Here is a 14,428-nt window from a genome sequence, read left to right on the forward strand (position 1 = left end):
ATCTTAAATGAAACTACTAAAAAGGCTCATACACTGTTTAGCTGCCAAAAGCAGTTGGAATTGGGCCTAAACAGTGTGGTAAGTCTTTAGGTGATGGCTATTGTGTCTGTTTGACCTCTTCCAAATGTCTGTACTGGCAATAAAAAGAAAAAGTTTCCAATTTAAATAGCTAGAGAATAAAAACAATTTGCCAGTAATGTGAAAAAACCTACAGCACCAGGTGTTCCCATGTGGTCTCCCACCCAAGTACTAACCATGCCCAACACTGCTTAGCTTCCAAGATCAGGCCTATCCAATGTGGTATGGCTGTAGGTGAGATACATGCTATTTTTTGCCCTCTTCTCTTCTATCACCAGGTAAGCTAATAAAAAAGCTTCCTAACAGTTTTTGCTTACTGAAAAAAATCATGTGTTGGTAATGTAAAAAGACCTACAGGACATGATATTAGCAGGGGATCTTAAATTAAACTACTAAAGAGGCTCAACACTGTTTAGCTGCCAAAAGCAGTTGGAATTGGGCCTAAACAGTGTGGTAAGTCTTTAGGTGATGGCTATTGTGTCTGTTTGACCTCTTACAAATGTCTCTACAGGCAATAAAAAGAAAAAGTTTCCAATTTAAATAGCTAGAGAATAAACACAATTTGCCAGTAATGTGAAAAAAACCTACAGCACCTGGTGTTCCCATGTGGTCTCCCACCCAAGTACTAACCAGGCACAACACTGCTTAGCTTCCAAGATCAGACGAGATTGGGCCTATCCAATGTGGTATGGCTGTAAGTGAGATACATGCACTTTTTTGCCCTCTTCTACTTCTATCACCAGGTAAGCTAATAAAAAAGTTTCCTAACTGTTTTGGCTTAATGAAAAAAATCATGTTTTGGTAATGTAAAAAGACCTACAGGACATGATATTAGCAGGGGATCTTAAATTAAACTACTAAAGAGGCTCAACACTGTTTAGCTGCCAAAAGCAGTTGGAATTGGGCCTAAACAGTGTGGTAAGTCTTTAGGTGATGGCTATTATGTCTGTTTGACCTCTTCCAAATGTCTGTACTGGCAATAAAAAAAAAAGTTTCCAATTTAAATAGCTAGAGAATAAAAACAATTTGCCAGTAATGTGAAAAAACCTACAGCACCAGGTGTTCCCATGTGGTCTCCCACCCAAGTACTAACCAGGCCCAACACTGCTTAGCTTCCAAGATCAGACGAGATTGGACATATCCAATGTGGTATGGCTGTAGGTGAGATACATGCTCTTTTTTGCCCTCTTCTCTTCTATCACCAGGTAAGCTAATAAAAAAGCTTCCTAACTGTTTTTGCTTACTGAAAAAAATCATGTGTTGGTAATGTAAAAAGACCTACAGGACATGATATTAGCAGGGGATCTTAAATTAAACTACTAAAGAGGCTCAACACTGTTTAGCTGCTAAAAGCAGTTGGAATTGGGCCTAAACAGTGTGGTAAGTCTTTAGGTGATGGCTATTGTGTCTGTTTGACCTCTTACAAATGTCTCTACAGGCAATAAAAAGAAAAAGTTTCCAATTTAAATAGCTAGAGAATAAAAACAATTTGCCAGTAATGTGAAAAAACCTACAGCACCTGGTGTTCCCATGTGGTCTCCCACCCAAGTACTAACCAGGCCCAACACTGCTTAGCTTCCAAGATCAGACGAGATTGGGCATATCCAATGTGGTATGGCTGTAGGTGAGATACAGGCACTTTTTTGCCCTCTTCTACTTCTATCACCAGGTAAGCTAATAAAAAAGTTTCGTAACTGTTTTTGCTTACTGAAAAAAATCATGTGTTGGCAATGTAAAAAGACCTACAGGACATGATATTAGCAGGGGATCTAAAATTTAACTACTAAAGAGGCTCAACACTGTTTAGCTGCCAAAAGCAGTTGGAATTGAGCCTAAACAGTGTGGTAAGTCTTTAGGTGATGGCTATTGTGTATGTTTGACCTCTTCTAAATGTCTGTGCTGGCAATAAAAAGAAAAAGTTTCCAATTTAAATAGATAGAGAATAAAAACAATTTGCCAGTAATGTGAAAAAACCTACAGCACCTGGTGTTCCCATGTGGTCTCCCACCCAAATACTAACCAGGCCCAACACTGCTTAGCTTCCAAGATCAGACGAGATTGGGCATATCTAATGTGGTATGGCTGTAGGTGAGATACATGCACTTTTTTGCCCTCTTCTACTTCTATCACCAGGTAAGCTAATAAAAAAGTTTCGTAACTGTTTTTGCTTACTGAAAAAAATCATGTGTTGGCAATGTAAAAAGACCTACAGGACATGATATTAGCAGGGGATCTTAAATTAAACTACTAAAGAGGCTCAACACTGTTTAGCTGCCAAAAGCAGTTGGAATTGGGCCTAAACAGTGTGGTAAGTCTTTAGGTGATGGCTATTGAGTATGTTTGACCTCTTCTAAATGTCTGTGCTGGCAATAAAAAGAAAAAGTTTCCAATTTAAATAGATAGAGAATAAAAACAATTTGCCAGTAATGTGAAAAAACCTACAGCACCTGGTGTTCCCATGTGGTCTCCCACCCAAGTACTAACCAGGCCCAACACTGCTTAGCTTCCAAGATCAGACGAGATTGGGCCTATCCAATGTGGTATGGCTGTAGGTGAGATGCATGCACTTTTTTGCCCTCTTCTACTTCTATCACCAGGTAAGCTAATAAAAAAGTTTCCTAACTGTTTTGGCTTAATGAAAAAAATCATGTTTTGGTAATGTAAAAAGACCTACAGGACATGATATTAGCAGGGGATCTTAAATGAAACTACTAAAGAGGCTCATACACTGTTTAGCTGTCAAAAGCAGTTGGAATTGGGCCTAAACAGTGTGGTAAGTCTTTAGGTGATGGCTATTGTGTCTGTTTGACACAATGTCTGTACTGGCAATAAAAAGAAAAAGTTTCCAATTTAAATAGCTAGAGAATAAAAACAATTTGCCAGTAATGTGAAAAAACCTACAGCACCAGGTGTTCCCATGTGGTCTCCCACCCAAGTACTAACCAGGCCCAACACTGCTTAGCTTCCAAGATCAGGTCTATCCAATGTGGTATGGCTGTAGGTGAGATACATGCTCTTTTTTGCCCTCTTCTCTTCTATCACCAGGTAAGCTAATAAAAAAGCTTCCTAACTGTTTTTGCTTACTGAAAAAAATCATGTGTTGGTAATGTAAAAAGACCTACAGGACATGATATTAGCAGGGTATCTTAAATTAAACTACTAAAGAGGCTCAACACTGTTTAGCTGCCAAAAGCAGTTGGAATTAGGCCTAAACAGTGTGGTAAGTCTTTAGGTGATGGCTATTGTGTCTGTTTGACCTCTTACAAATGTCTCTACAGGCAATAAAAAGAAAAAGTTTCCAATTTAAATAGCTAGAGAATAAAAACAATTTGCCAGTAATGTGAAAAAACCTACAGCACCTGGTGTTCCCATGTGGTCTCCCACCCAAGTACTAACCAGGCCCAACACTGCTTAGCTTCCAAGATCAGACGAGATTGGGCCTATCCAATGTGGTATGGCTGTAGGTGAGATACATGCTCTTTTTTGCCCTCTTCTCTTCTATCACCAGGTAAGCTAATAAAAAAGCTTCCTAACTGTTTTTGCTTACTGAAAAAAATCATGTGTTGGTAATGTAAAAAGACCTACAGGACATGATATTAGCAGGGGATCTTAAATTAAACTACTAAAGAGGCTCAACACTGTTTAGCTGCCAAAAGCAGTTGGAATTGGGCCTAAACAGTGTGGTAAGTCTTTAGGTGATGGCTATTGTGTCTAGTTGACCTCTTACAAATGTCTCTACAGGCAATAAAAAGAAAAAGTTTCCAATTTAAATAGCTAGAGAATAAAAACAATTTGCCAGTAATGTGAAAAAACCTACAGCACCAGGTGTTCCCATGTGGTCTCCAACCCAAGCACTAACCAGGCCCAACACTGCTTAGATTCCAAGATCAGACGAGATTGGGCATATCCAATGTGGTATGGCTGTAGGTGAGATACAGCCACTTTTTAGCCCTCTTCTACTTCTAACACCAGGTAAGCTAATAAAAAAGTTTCGTAACTGTTTTTGCTTACTGAAAAAAATAATGTGTTGGCAATGTAAAAAGACCTACAGGACATGATATTAGCAGAGGATCTTAAATTAAACTACTAAAGAGGCTCAACACTGTTTAGCTGCCAAAAGCAGTTGGAATTGGGCCTAAACAGTGTGGTAAGTCTTTAGGTGATGGTTATTGTGTATATTTGACCTCTTCTAAATGTCTGTGCTGGCAATAAAAAGAAAAAGTTTCCAATTTAAATAGATAGAGAATAAAAACAATTTGCCAGTAATGTGAAAAAACCTACAGCACCTGGTGTTCCCATGTGGTCTCCCACCCAAGTACTAACCAGGCCCAACACTGCTTAGCTTCCAAGATCAGATGAGATTGGGCCTATCCATTGTGGTATGGCTGTAGGTGAGATACATGCACTTTTTTGCCCTCTTCTACTTCTATCAAAAGGTAAACTAATAAAAAAGCTTCCTAACTGTTTTGGCTTAATGAAAATAATCATGTTTTGTTAATGTAAAAAGACCTACAGGACATGATATTAGCAGGGGATCTTAAATGAAACTACTAAAGAGGCTCATACACTGTTTAGCTGCCAAAAGCAGTTGGAATTGGGCCTAAACAGTGTGGTAAGTCTTTAGGTGATGGCTATTGTGTCTGTTTGACCTCTTCCAAATGTCTGTACTGGCAATAAAAAGAAAAAGTTTCCAATTTAAATAGCTAGAGAATAAAAACAATTTGCCAGTAATGTGAAAAAACCTACAGCACCAGGTGTTCCCATGTGGTCTCCAACCGAAGTACTAACCAGGCCCAACACTGCTTAGCTTCCAAGATCAGACGAGATTGGGCCTATCCAATGTGGTATGGCTGTAGGTGAGATACATGCTCTTTTTTGCCCTCTTTTCTTCTATCACCAGGTAAGCTAATAAAAAAGCTTCCTAACTGTTTTTGCTTACTGAAAAAAATCATGTGTTGGTAATGTAAAAAGACCTACAGGACATGATATTAGCAGGGGATCTTAAATTAAACTACTAAAGAGGCTCAACACTGTTAAGCGGCCAAAAGCAGTTGGAATTGGGCCTAAATAGTGTGTTAAGTCTTTCGGTGATGGCTATTATGTCTGTTTGACCTCTTACAAATGTCTCTACAGGCAATAAAAAGAAAATGTTTCCAATTTAAATAGCTAGAGAATAAAAACAATTTGCCAGTAATGTGAAAAAACCTACAGCACCTGGTGTTCCCATGTGGTCTCCCACCCAAGTACTAACCAGGCCCAACACTGCTTAGCTTCCAAGATCAGATGAGATTGGGCCTATCCAATGTGGTATGGCTGTAGGTGAGATACATGTTTTTTTTTGTCCTCTTCTCTTCTATCACCAGGTAAGCTAATAAAAAAGCTTCCTAACTGTTTTTGCTTACTGAAAAAAATCATGTTTTGGTAATGTAAAAAGACCTACAGGACATGATATTAGCAGGGGATCTTAAATGAAACTACTAAAAAGGCTCATACACTGTTTAGCTGCCAAAAGCAGTTGGAATTGGGCCTAAACAGTGTGGTAAGTCTTTAGGTGATGGTTATTGTGTCTGTTTGACCTCTTCCAAATGTCTGTACTGGCAATAAAAAGAAAAAGCTTCCAATTTAAATAGCTAGAGAATAAAAACAATTTGCCAGTAATGTGAAAAAACCTACAGCACCAGGTGTTCCCATGTGGTCTCCCACCCAAGTACTAACCAGGCCCAACACTGCTTAGCATCCAAGATCAGGCCTATCCAACGTGGTATGGCTGTAGGTGAGATACAGCCACTTTTTTGCCCTCTTCTACTTCTATCACCAGGTAAGCTAATAAAAAAGTTTCGTAACTGTTTTTGCTTACTGAAAAAAATAATGTGTTGGCAATGTAAAAAGACCTACAGGACATGATATTAGCAGGGGATCTTAAATTAAACTACTAAAGAGGCTCAACACTGTTTAGCTGCCAAAAGCAGTTGGAATTGGGCCTAAACAGTGTGGTAAGTCTTTAGGTGATGGTTATTGTGTATATTTGACCTCTTCTAAATGTCTGTGCTGGCAATAAAAAGAAAAAGTTTCCAATTTAAATAGATAGAGAATAAAAACAATTTGCCAGTAATGTGAAAAAACCTACAGCACCTGGTGTTCCCATGTGGTCTCCCACCCAAGTACTAACCAGGCCCAATACTGCTTAGCTTCCAAGATCAGACGAGATTGGGCCTATCCAATGTGGTATGGCTGTAGGTGAGATGCATGCACTTTTTTGCCCTCTTCTACTTCTATCACCAGGTAAGCTAATAAAAAAGTTTCCTAACTGTTTTGGCTTAATGAAAAAAATCATGTTTTGGTAATGTAAAAAGACCTACAGGACATGATATTAGCAGGGGATCTTAAATGAAACTACTAAAGAGGCTCATACACTGTTTAGCTGTCAAAAGCAGTTGGAATTGGGCCTAAACAGTGTGGTAAGTCTTTAGGTGATGGCTATTGTGTCTGTTTGACCTCTTCCAAATGTCTCTACAGGCAATAAAAAGAAAAAGTTTCCAATTTAAATAGCTAGAGAATAAAAACAATTTGCCAGTAATGTGAAAAAACCTACAGCACCAGGTGTTCCCATGTGGTCTCCAACCCAAGCACTAACCAGGCCCAACACTGCTTAGATTCCAAGATCAGACGAGATTGGGCATATCCAATGTGGTATGGCTGTAGGTGAGATACAGCCACTTTTTTGCCCTCTTCTACTTCTATCACCAGGTAAGCTAATAAAAAAGTTTCGTAACTGTTTTTGCTTACTGAAAAAAATAATGTGTTGGCAATGTAAAAAGACCTACAGGACATGATATTAGCAGGGGATCTTAAATTAAACTACTAAAGAGGCTCAACACTGTTTAGCTGCCAAAAGCAGTTGGAATTGGGCCTAAACAGTGTGGTAAGTCTTTAGGTGATGGTTATTGTGTATATTTGACCTCTTCTAAATGTCTGTGCTGGCAATAAAAAGAAAAAGTTTCCAATTTAAATAGATAGAGAATAAAAACAATTTGCCAGTAATGTGAAAAAACCTACAGCACCTGGTGTTCCCATGTGGTCTCCCACCCAAGTACTAACCAGGCCCAACACTGCTTAGCTTCCAAGATCAGATGAGATTGGGCCTATCCATTGTGGTATGGCTGTAGGTGAGATACATGCACTTTTTTGCCCTCTTCTACTTCTATCACCAGGTAAGCTAATAAAAAAGCTTCCTAACTGTTTTGGCTTAATGAAAATAATCATGTTTTGTTAATGTAAAAAGACCTTCAGGACATGATATTAGCAGGGGATCTTAAATGAAACTACTAAAGAGGCTCATACACTGTTTAGCTGCCAAAAGCAGTTGGAATTGGGCCTAAACAGTGTGGTAAGTCTTTAGGTGATGGCTATTGTGTCTGTTTGACCTCTTCCAAATGTCTGTACTGGCAATAAAAAGAAAAAGTTTCCAATTTAAATAGCTAGAGAATAAAAACAATTTGCCAGTAATGTGAAAAAACCTACAGCACCAGGTGTTCCCATGTGGTCTCCAACCGAAGTACTAACCAGGCCCAACACTGCTTAGCTTCCAAGATCAGACGAGATTGGGCCTATCCAATGTGGTATGGCTGTAGGTGAGATACATGCTCTTTTTTGCCCTCTTTTCTTCTATCACCAGGTAAGCTAATAAAAAAGCTTCCTAACTGTTTTTGCTTACTGAAAAAAATCATGTGTTGGTAATGTAAAAAGACCTACAGGACATGATATTAGCAGGGGATCTTAAATTAAACTACTAAAGAGGCTCAACACTGTTTAGCTGCCAAAAGCAGTTGGAATTGGGCCTAAACAGTGTGGTAAGTCTTTAGGTGATGGTTATTGTGTATATTTGACCTCTTCTAAATGTCTGTGCTGGCAATAAAAAGAAAAAGTTTCCAATTTAAATAGATAGAGAATAAAAACAATTTGCCAGTAATGTGAAAAAACCTACAGCACCTGGTGTTCCCATGTGGTCTCCCACCCAAGTACTAACCAGGCCCAACACTGCTTAGCTTCCAAGATCAGACGAGATTGGGCCTATCCAATGTGGTATGGCTGTAGGTGAGATGCATGCACTTTTTTGCCCTCTTCTACTTCTATCACCAGGTAAGCTAATAAAAAAGTTTCCTAACTGTTTTGGCTTAATGAAAAAAATCATGTTTTGGTAATGTAAAAAGACCTACAGGACATGATATTAGCAGGGGATCTTAAATGAAACTACTAAAGAGGCTCATACACTGTTTAGCTGTCAAAAGCAGTTGGAATTGGGCCTAAACAGTGTGGTAAGTCTTTAGGTGATGGCTATTGTGTCTGTTTGACCTCTTCCAAATGTCTGTACTGGCAATAAAAAGAAAAAGTTTCCAATTTAAATAGCTAGAGAATAAAAACAATTTGCCAGTAATGTGAAAAAACCTAAAGCACCAGGTGTTCCCATGTGGTCTCCCACCCAAGTACTAACCAGGCCCAACACTGCTTAGCTTCCAAGATCAGGTCTATCCAATGTGGTATGGCTGTAGGTGAGATACATGCTCTTTTTTGCCCTCTTCTCTTCTATCACCAGGTAAGCTAATAAAAAAGCTTCCTAACTGTTTTTGCTTACTGAAAAAAATCATGTGTTGGTAATGTAAAAAGACCTACAGGACATGATATTAGCAGGGTATCTTAAATTAAACTACTAAAGAGGCTCAACACTGTTTAGCTGCCAAAAGCAGTTGGAATTAGGCCTAAACAGTGTGGTAAGTCTTTAGGTGATGGCTATTGTGTCTGTTTGACCTCTTACAAATGTCTCTACAGGCAATAAAAAGAAAAAGTTTCCAATTTAAATAGCTAGAGAATAAAAACAATTTGCCAGTAATGTGAAAAAACCTACAGCACCTGGTGTTCCCATGTGGTCTCCCACCCAAGTACTAACCAGGCCCAACACTGCTTAGCTTCCAAGATCAGACGAGATTGGGCCTATCCAATGTGGTATGGCTGTAGGTGAGATACATGCTCTTTTTTTGCCCTCTTCTCTTCTATCACCAGGTAAGCTAATAAAAAAGCTTCCTAACTGTTTTTGCTTACTGAAAAAAATCATGTGTTGGTAATGTAAAAAGACCTACAGGACATGATATTAGCAGGGGATCTTAAATTAAACTACTAAAGAGGCTCAACACTGTTTAGCTGCCAAAAGCAGTTGGAATTGGGCCTAAACAGTGTGGTAAGTCTTTAGGTGATGGCTATTGTGTCTAGTTGACCTCTTACAAATGTCTCTACAGGCAATAAAAAGAAAAAGTTTCCAATTTAAATAGCTAGAGAATAAAAACAATTTGCCAGTAATGTGAAAAAACCTACAGCACCAGGTGTTCCCATGTGGTCTCCAACCCAAGCACTAACCAGGCCCAACACTGCTTAGATTCCAAGATCAGACGAGATTGGGCATATCCAATGTGGTATGGCTGTAGGTGAGATACAGCCACTTTTTTGCCCTCTTCTACTTCTATCACCAGGTAAGCTAATAAAAAAGTTTCGTAACTGTTTTTGCTTACTGAAAAAAATAATGTGTTGGCAATGTAAAAAGACCTACAGGACATGATATTAGCAGGGGATCTTAAATTAAACTACTAAAGAGGCTCAACACTGTTTAGCTGCCAAAAGCAGTTGGAATTGGGCCTAAACAGTGTGGTAAGTCTTTAGGTGATGGTTATTGTGTATATTTGACCTCTTCTAAATGTCTGTGCTGGCAATAAAAAGAAAAAGTTTCCAATTTAAATAGATAGAGAATAAAAACAATTTGCCAGTAATGTGAAAAAACCTACAGCACCTGGTGTTCCCATGTGGTCTCCCACCCAAGTACTAACCAGGCCCAACACTGCTTAGCTTCCAAGATCAGATGAGATTGGGCCTATCCATTGTGGTATGGCTGTAGGTGAGATACATGCACTTTTTTGCCCTCTTCTACTTCTATCACCAGGTAAGCTAATAAAAAAGCTTCCTAACTGTTTTGGCTTAATGAAAATAATCATGTTTTGTTAATGTAAAAAGACCTTCAGGACATGATATTAGCAGGGGATCTTAAATGAAACTACTAAAGAGGCTCATACACTGTTTAGCTGCCAAAAGCAGTTGGAATTGGGCCTAAACAGTGTGGTAAGTCTTTAGGTGATGGCTATTGTGTCTGTTTGACCTCTTCCAAATGTCTGTACTGGCAATAAAAAGAAAAAGTTTCCAATTTAAATAGCTAGAGAATAAAAACAATTTGCCAGTAATGTGAAAAAACCTACAGCACCAGGTGTTCCCATGTGGTCTCCAACCGAAGTACTAACCAGGCCCAACACTGCTTAGCTTCCAAGATCAGACGAGATTGGGCCTATCCAATGTGGTATGGCTGTAGGTGAGATACATGCTCTTTTTTGCCCTCTTTTCTTCTATCACCAGGTAAGCTAATAAAAAAGCTTCCTAACTGTTTTTGCTTACTGAAAAAAATCATGTGTTGGTAATGTAAAAAGACCTACAGGACATGATAATAGCAGGGGATCTTAAATTAAACTACTAAAGAGGCTCAACACTGTTTAGCTGCCAAAAGCAGTTGGAATTGGGCCTAAACAGTGTGGTAAGTCTTTAGGTGATGGTTATTGTGTATATTTGACCTCTTCTAAATGTCTGTGCTGGCAATAAAAAGAAAAAGTTTCCAATTTAAATAGATAGAGAATAAAAACAATTTGCCAGTAATGTGAAAAAACCTACAGCACCTGGTGTTCCCATGTGGTCTCCCACCCAAGTACTAACCAGGCCCAACACTGCTTAGCTTCCAAGATCAGACGAGATTGGGCCTATCCAATGTGGTATGGCTGTAGGTGAGATGCATGCACTTTTTTGCCCTCTTCTACTTCTATCACCAGGTAAGCTAATAAAAAAGTTTCCTAACTGTTTTGGCTTAATGAAAAAAATCATGTTTTGGTAATGTAAAAAGACCTACAGGACATGATATTAGCAGGGGATCTTAAATGAAACTACTAAAGAGGCTCATACACTGTTTAGCTGTCAAAAGCAGTTGGAATTGGGCCTAAACAGTGTGGTAAGTCTTTAGGTGATGGCTATTGTGTCTGTTTGACCTCTTCCAAATGTCTGTACTGGCAATAAAAAGAAAAAGTTTCCAATTTAAATAGCTAGAGAATAAAAACAATTTGCCAGTAATGTGAAAAAACCTAAAGCACCAGGTGTTCCCATGTGGTCTCCCACCCAAGTACTAACCAGGCCCAACACTGCTTAGCTTCCAAGATCAGGTCTATCCAATGTGGTATGGCTGTAGGTGAGATACATGCTCTTTTTTGCCCTCTTCTCTTCTATCACCAGGTAAGCTAATAAAAAAGCTTCCTAACTGTTTTTGCTTACTGAAAAAAATCATGTGTTGGTAATGTAAAAAGACCTACAGGACATGATATTAGCAGGGTATCTTAAATTAAACTACTAAAGAGGCTCAACACTGTTTAGCTGCCAAAAGCAGTTGGAATTAGGCCTAAACAGTGTGGTAAGTCTTTAGGTGATGGCTATTGTGTCTGTTTGACCTCTTACAAATGTCTCTACAGGCAATAAAAAGAAAAAGTTTCCAATTTAAATAGCTAGAGAATAAAAACAATTTGCCAGTAATGTGAAAAAACCTACAGCACCTGGTGTTCCCATGTGGTCTCCCACCCAAGTACTAACCAGGCCCAACACTGCTTAGCTTCCAAGATCAGACGAGATTGGGCCTATCCAATGTGGTATGGCTGTAGGTGAGATACATGCTCTTTTTTTGCCCTCTTCTCTTCTATCACCAGGTAAGCTAATAAAAAAGCTTCCTAACTGTTTTTGCTTACTGAAAAAAATCATGTGTTGGTAATGTAAAAAGACCTACAGGACATGATATTAGCAGGGGATCTTAAATTAAACTACTAAAGAGGCTCAACACTGTTTAGCTGCCAAAAGCAGTTGGAATTGGGCCTAAACAGTGTGGTAAGTCTTTAGGTGATGGCTATTGTGTCTAGTTGACCTCTTACAAATGTCTCTACAGGCAATAAAAAGAAAAAGTTTCCAATTTAAATAGCTAGAGAATAAAAACAATTTGCCAGTAATGTGAAAAAACCTACAGCACCAGGTGTTCCCATGTGGTCTCCAACCCAAGCACTAACCAGGCCCAACACTGCTTAGATTCCAAGATCAGACGAGATTGGGCATATCCAATGTGGTATGGCTGTAGGTGAGATACAGCCACTTTTTTGCCCTCTTCTACTTCTATCACCAGGTAAGCTAATAAAAAAGTTTCGTAACTGTTTTTGCTTACTGAAAAAAATAATGTGTTGGCAATGTAAAAAGACCTACAGGACATGATATTAGCAGGGGATCTTAAATTAAACTACTAAAGAGGCTCAACACTGTTTAGCTGCCAAAAGCAGTTGGAATTGGGCCTAAACAGTGTGGTAAGTCTTTAGGTGATGGTTATTGTGTATATTTGACCTCTTCTAAATGTCTGTGCTGGCAATAAAAAGAAAAAGTTTCCAATTTAAATAGCTAGAGAATAAAAACAATTTGCCAGTAATGTGAAAAAACCTACAGCACCTGGTGTTCCCATGTGGTCTCCCACCCAAGTACTAACCAGGCCCAACACTGCTTAGCTTCCAAGATCAGACGAGATTGGGCCTATCCATTGTGGTATGGCTGTAGGTGAGATACATACACTTTTTTGCCCTCTTCTACTTCTATCACCAGGTAAGCTAATAAAAAAGCTTCCTAACTGTTTTTGCTTACTGAAAAAAATCATGTGTTGGTAATGTAAAAAGACCTACAGGACATGATATTAGCAGGGGATCTTAAATTAAACTACTAAAGAGGCTCAACACTGTTTAGCTGCCAAAAGCAGTTGGAATTGGGCCTAAACAGTGTGGTAAGTCTTTAGGTGATGGCTATTGTGTCTGTTTGACCTCTTCCAAATGTCTGTACTGGCAATAAAAAGAAAAAGTTTCCAATTTAAATAGCTAGAGAATAAAAACAATTTGCCAGTAATGTGAAAAAACCTACAGCACCAGGTGTTCCCATGTGGTCTCCAACCGAAGTACTAACCAGGCCCAACACTGCTTAGCTTCCAAGATCAGACGAGATTGGGCCTATCCAATGTGGTATGGCTGTAGGTGAGATACATGCTCTTTTTTGCCCTCTTTTCTTCTATCACCAGGTAAGCTAATAAAAAAGCTTCCTAACTGTTTTTGCTTACTGAAAAAAATCATGTGTTGGTAATGTAAAAAGACCTACAGGACATGATATTAGCAGGGGATCTTAAATTAAACTACTAAAGAGGCTCAACACTGTTAAGCGGCCAAAAGCAGTTGGAATTGGGCCTAAATAGTGTGTTAAGTCTTTCGGTGATGGCTATTGTGTCTGTTTGACCTCTTACAAATGTCTCTACAGGCAATAAAATGAAAATGTTTCCAATTTAAATAGCTAGAGAATAAAAACAATTTGCCAGTAATGTGAAAAAACCTACAGCACCTGGTGTTCCCATGTGGTCTCCCACCCAAGTACTAACCAGGCCCAACACTGCTTAGCTTCCAAGATCAGACGAGATTGGGCCTATCCAATGTGGTATGGCTGTAGGTGAGATACATGCTCTTTTTTGCCCTCTTCTCTTCTATCACCAGGTAAGCTAATAAAAAAGCTTCCTAACTGTTTTTGCTTACTGAAAAAAATCATGTTTTGGTAATGTAAAAAGACCTACAGGACATGATATTAGCAGGGGATCTTAAATGAAACTACTAAAAAGGCTCATACACTGTTTAGCTGCCAAAAGCAGTTGGAATTGGGCCTAAACAGTGTGGTAAGTCTTTAGGTGATGGCTATTGTGTCTGTTTGACCTCTTCCAAATGTCTGTACTGGCAATAAAAAGAAAAAGCTTCCAATTTAAATAGCTAGAGAATAAAAACAATTTGCCAGTAATGTGAAAAAACCTACAGCACCAGGTGTTCCCATGTGGTCTCCCACCCAAGTACTAACCAGGCCCAACACTGCTTAGCTTCCAAGATCAGGCCTATCCAATGTGGTATGGCTGTAGGTGAGATACATGCTCTTTTTTTGCCCTCTTCTCTTCTATCACCAGGTAAGCTAATAAAAAAGCTTCCTAACAGTTTTTGCTTACTGAAAAAAATCATGTGTTGGTAATGTAAAAAGACCTACAGGACATGATATTAGCAGGGGATCTTAAATTAAACTACTAAAGAGGCTCAACACTGTTTAGCTGCCAAAAGCAGTTGGAATTGGGCCTAAACAGTGTGGTAAGTCTTTAGGTGATGGCTATTGTGTCTGTTTG

The 14,428-nt window shown here is 38.9% G+C and overlaps 21 non-coding genes and 10 pseudogenes across 21 annotated transcripts; all 31 read right to left on the bottom strand.

Moving 5' to 3' along the window:
- Positions 1-205: 205 nt before the first annotated feature.
- Positions 206-314, bottom strand: LOC146025305 (5S ribosomal RNA; annotated as a pseudogene).
- A 345-nt stretch (positions 315-659) lies between these two features.
- LOC146024448 (5S ribosomal RNA) lies at positions 660-778 on the bottom strand. Its single transcript, XR_014453829.1, has one exon. It is a non-coding gene; the product is annotated as a 5S ribosomal RNA (ribosomal RNA).
- Positions 779-1,122: 344 nt separating this feature from the next.
- LOC146022493 (5S ribosomal RNA) lies at positions 1,123-1,241 on the bottom strand. Its single transcript, XR_014451947.1, has one exon. It is a non-coding gene; the product is annotated as a 5S ribosomal RNA (ribosomal RNA).
- Positions 1,242-1,585: 344 nt separating this feature from the next.
- Positions 1,586-1,704, bottom strand: LOC146023012 (5S ribosomal RNA). The gene has a single exon (XR_014452444.1). It is a non-coding gene; the product is annotated as a 5S ribosomal RNA (ribosomal RNA).
- Positions 1,705-2,049: 345 nt separating this feature from the next.
- Positions 2,050-2,168, bottom strand: LOC146023604 (5S ribosomal RNA). Its single transcript, XR_014453016.1, has one exon. It is a non-coding gene; the product is annotated as a 5S ribosomal RNA (ribosomal RNA).
- Positions 2,169-2,513: 345 nt separating this feature from the next.
- On the bottom strand, positions 2,514-2,632 carry LOC146021898 (5S ribosomal RNA). Its single transcript, XR_014451369.1, has one exon. It is a non-coding gene; the product is annotated as a 5S ribosomal RNA (ribosomal RNA).
- A 340-nt stretch (positions 2,633-2,972) lies between these two features.
- Positions 2,973-3,081, bottom strand: LOC146025151 (5S ribosomal RNA; annotated as a pseudogene).
- A 344-nt stretch (positions 3,082-3,425) lies between these two features.
- Positions 3,426-3,544, bottom strand: LOC146021899 (5S ribosomal RNA). Its single transcript, XR_014451370.1, has one exon. It is a non-coding gene; the product is annotated as a 5S ribosomal RNA (ribosomal RNA).
- A 344-nt stretch (positions 3,545-3,888) lies between these two features.
- On the bottom strand, positions 3,889-4,007 carry LOC146024814 (5S ribosomal RNA; annotated as a pseudogene).
- A 345-nt stretch (positions 4,008-4,352) lies between these two features.
- Positions 4,353-4,471, bottom strand: LOC146022591 (5S ribosomal RNA). The gene has a single exon (XR_014452039.1). It is a non-coding gene; the product is annotated as a 5S ribosomal RNA (ribosomal RNA).
- Positions 4,472-4,817: 346 nt separating this feature from the next.
- On the bottom strand, positions 4,818-4,936 carry LOC146024475 (5S ribosomal RNA). The gene has a single exon (XR_014453855.1). It is a non-coding gene; the product is annotated as a 5S ribosomal RNA (ribosomal RNA).
- A 344-nt stretch (positions 4,937-5,280) lies between these two features.
- LOC146021491 (5S ribosomal RNA) lies at positions 5,281-5,399 on the bottom strand. The gene has a single exon (XR_014450976.1). It is a non-coding gene; the product is annotated as a 5S ribosomal RNA (ribosomal RNA).
- A 345-nt stretch (positions 5,400-5,744) lies between these two features.
- On the bottom strand, positions 5,745-5,853 carry LOC146025311 (5S ribosomal RNA; annotated as a pseudogene).
- A 345-nt stretch (positions 5,854-6,198) lies between these two features.
- Positions 6,199-6,317, bottom strand: LOC146023688 (5S ribosomal RNA). The gene has a single exon (XR_014453097.1). It is a non-coding gene; the product is annotated as a 5S ribosomal RNA (ribosomal RNA).
- Positions 6,318-6,663: 346 nt separating this feature from the next.
- LOC146024815 (5S ribosomal RNA) lies at positions 6,664-6,782 on the bottom strand (annotated as a pseudogene).
- Positions 6,783-7,127: 345 nt separating this feature from the next.
- LOC146022592 (5S ribosomal RNA) lies at positions 7,128-7,246 on the bottom strand. The gene has a single exon (XR_014452040.1). It is a non-coding gene; the product is annotated as a 5S ribosomal RNA (ribosomal RNA).
- A 346-nt stretch (positions 7,247-7,592) lies between these two features.
- LOC146024476 (5S ribosomal RNA) lies at positions 7,593-7,711 on the bottom strand. The gene has a single exon (XR_014453856.1). It is a non-coding gene; the product is annotated as a 5S ribosomal RNA (ribosomal RNA).
- A 344-nt stretch (positions 7,712-8,055) lies between these two features.
- LOC146021901 (5S ribosomal RNA) lies at positions 8,056-8,174 on the bottom strand. Its single transcript, XR_014451372.1, has one exon. It is a non-coding gene; the product is annotated as a 5S ribosomal RNA (ribosomal RNA).
- Positions 8,175-8,520: 346 nt separating this feature from the next.
- On the bottom strand, positions 8,521-8,629 carry LOC146025269 (5S ribosomal RNA; annotated as a pseudogene).
- A 344-nt stretch (positions 8,630-8,973) lies between these two features.
- Positions 8,974-9,092, bottom strand: LOC146021902 (5S ribosomal RNA). The gene has a single exon (XR_014451373.1). It is a non-coding gene; the product is annotated as a 5S ribosomal RNA (ribosomal RNA).
- Positions 9,093-9,437: 345 nt separating this feature from the next.
- LOC146024816 (5S ribosomal RNA) lies at positions 9,438-9,556 on the bottom strand (annotated as a pseudogene).
- A 345-nt stretch (positions 9,557-9,901) lies between these two features.
- On the bottom strand, positions 9,902-10,020 carry LOC146022593 (5S ribosomal RNA). The gene has a single exon (XR_014452041.1). It is a non-coding gene; the product is annotated as a 5S ribosomal RNA (ribosomal RNA).
- Positions 10,021-10,366: 346 nt separating this feature from the next.
- LOC146024477 (5S ribosomal RNA) lies at positions 10,367-10,485 on the bottom strand. The gene has a single exon (XR_014453857.1). It is a non-coding gene; the product is annotated as a 5S ribosomal RNA (ribosomal RNA).
- Positions 10,486-10,829: 344 nt separating this feature from the next.
- LOC146021903 (5S ribosomal RNA) lies at positions 10,830-10,948 on the bottom strand. The gene has a single exon (XR_014451374.1). It is a non-coding gene; the product is annotated as a 5S ribosomal RNA (ribosomal RNA).
- Positions 10,949-11,294: 346 nt separating this feature from the next.
- Positions 11,295-11,403, bottom strand: LOC146025270 (5S ribosomal RNA; annotated as a pseudogene).
- A 344-nt stretch (positions 11,404-11,747) lies between these two features.
- Positions 11,748-11,866, bottom strand: LOC146021904 (5S ribosomal RNA). The gene has a single exon (XR_014451375.1). It is a non-coding gene; the product is annotated as a 5S ribosomal RNA (ribosomal RNA).
- Positions 11,867-12,211: 345 nt separating this feature from the next.
- On the bottom strand, positions 12,212-12,330 carry LOC146024818 (5S ribosomal RNA; annotated as a pseudogene).
- A 345-nt stretch (positions 12,331-12,675) lies between these two features.
- On the bottom strand, positions 12,676-12,794 carry LOC146023065 (5S ribosomal RNA). Its single transcript, XR_014452495.1, has one exon. It is a non-coding gene; the product is annotated as a 5S ribosomal RNA (ribosomal RNA).
- Positions 12,795-13,139: 345 nt separating this feature from the next.
- On the bottom strand, positions 13,140-13,258 carry LOC146024479 (5S ribosomal RNA). Its single transcript, XR_014453858.1, has one exon. It is a non-coding gene; the product is annotated as a 5S ribosomal RNA (ribosomal RNA).
- Positions 13,259-13,602: 344 nt separating this feature from the next.
- Positions 13,603-13,721, bottom strand: LOC146021905 (5S ribosomal RNA). The gene has a single exon (XR_014451376.1). It is a non-coding gene; the product is annotated as a 5S ribosomal RNA (ribosomal RNA).
- Positions 13,722-14,066: 345 nt separating this feature from the next.
- On the bottom strand, positions 14,067-14,175 carry LOC146025184 (5S ribosomal RNA; annotated as a pseudogene).
- Between the last annotated feature and the right edge of the window lie 253 nt (positions 14,176-14,428).

This window comes from Crinia signifera, chromosome 7, assembly GCF_055691185.1.
Source record: "Crinia signifera chromosome 7, ASM5569118v1, whole genome shotgun sequence".
NCBI lineage: Eukaryota > Metazoa > Chordata > Amphibia > Anura > Myobatrachidae > Crinia > Crinia signifera.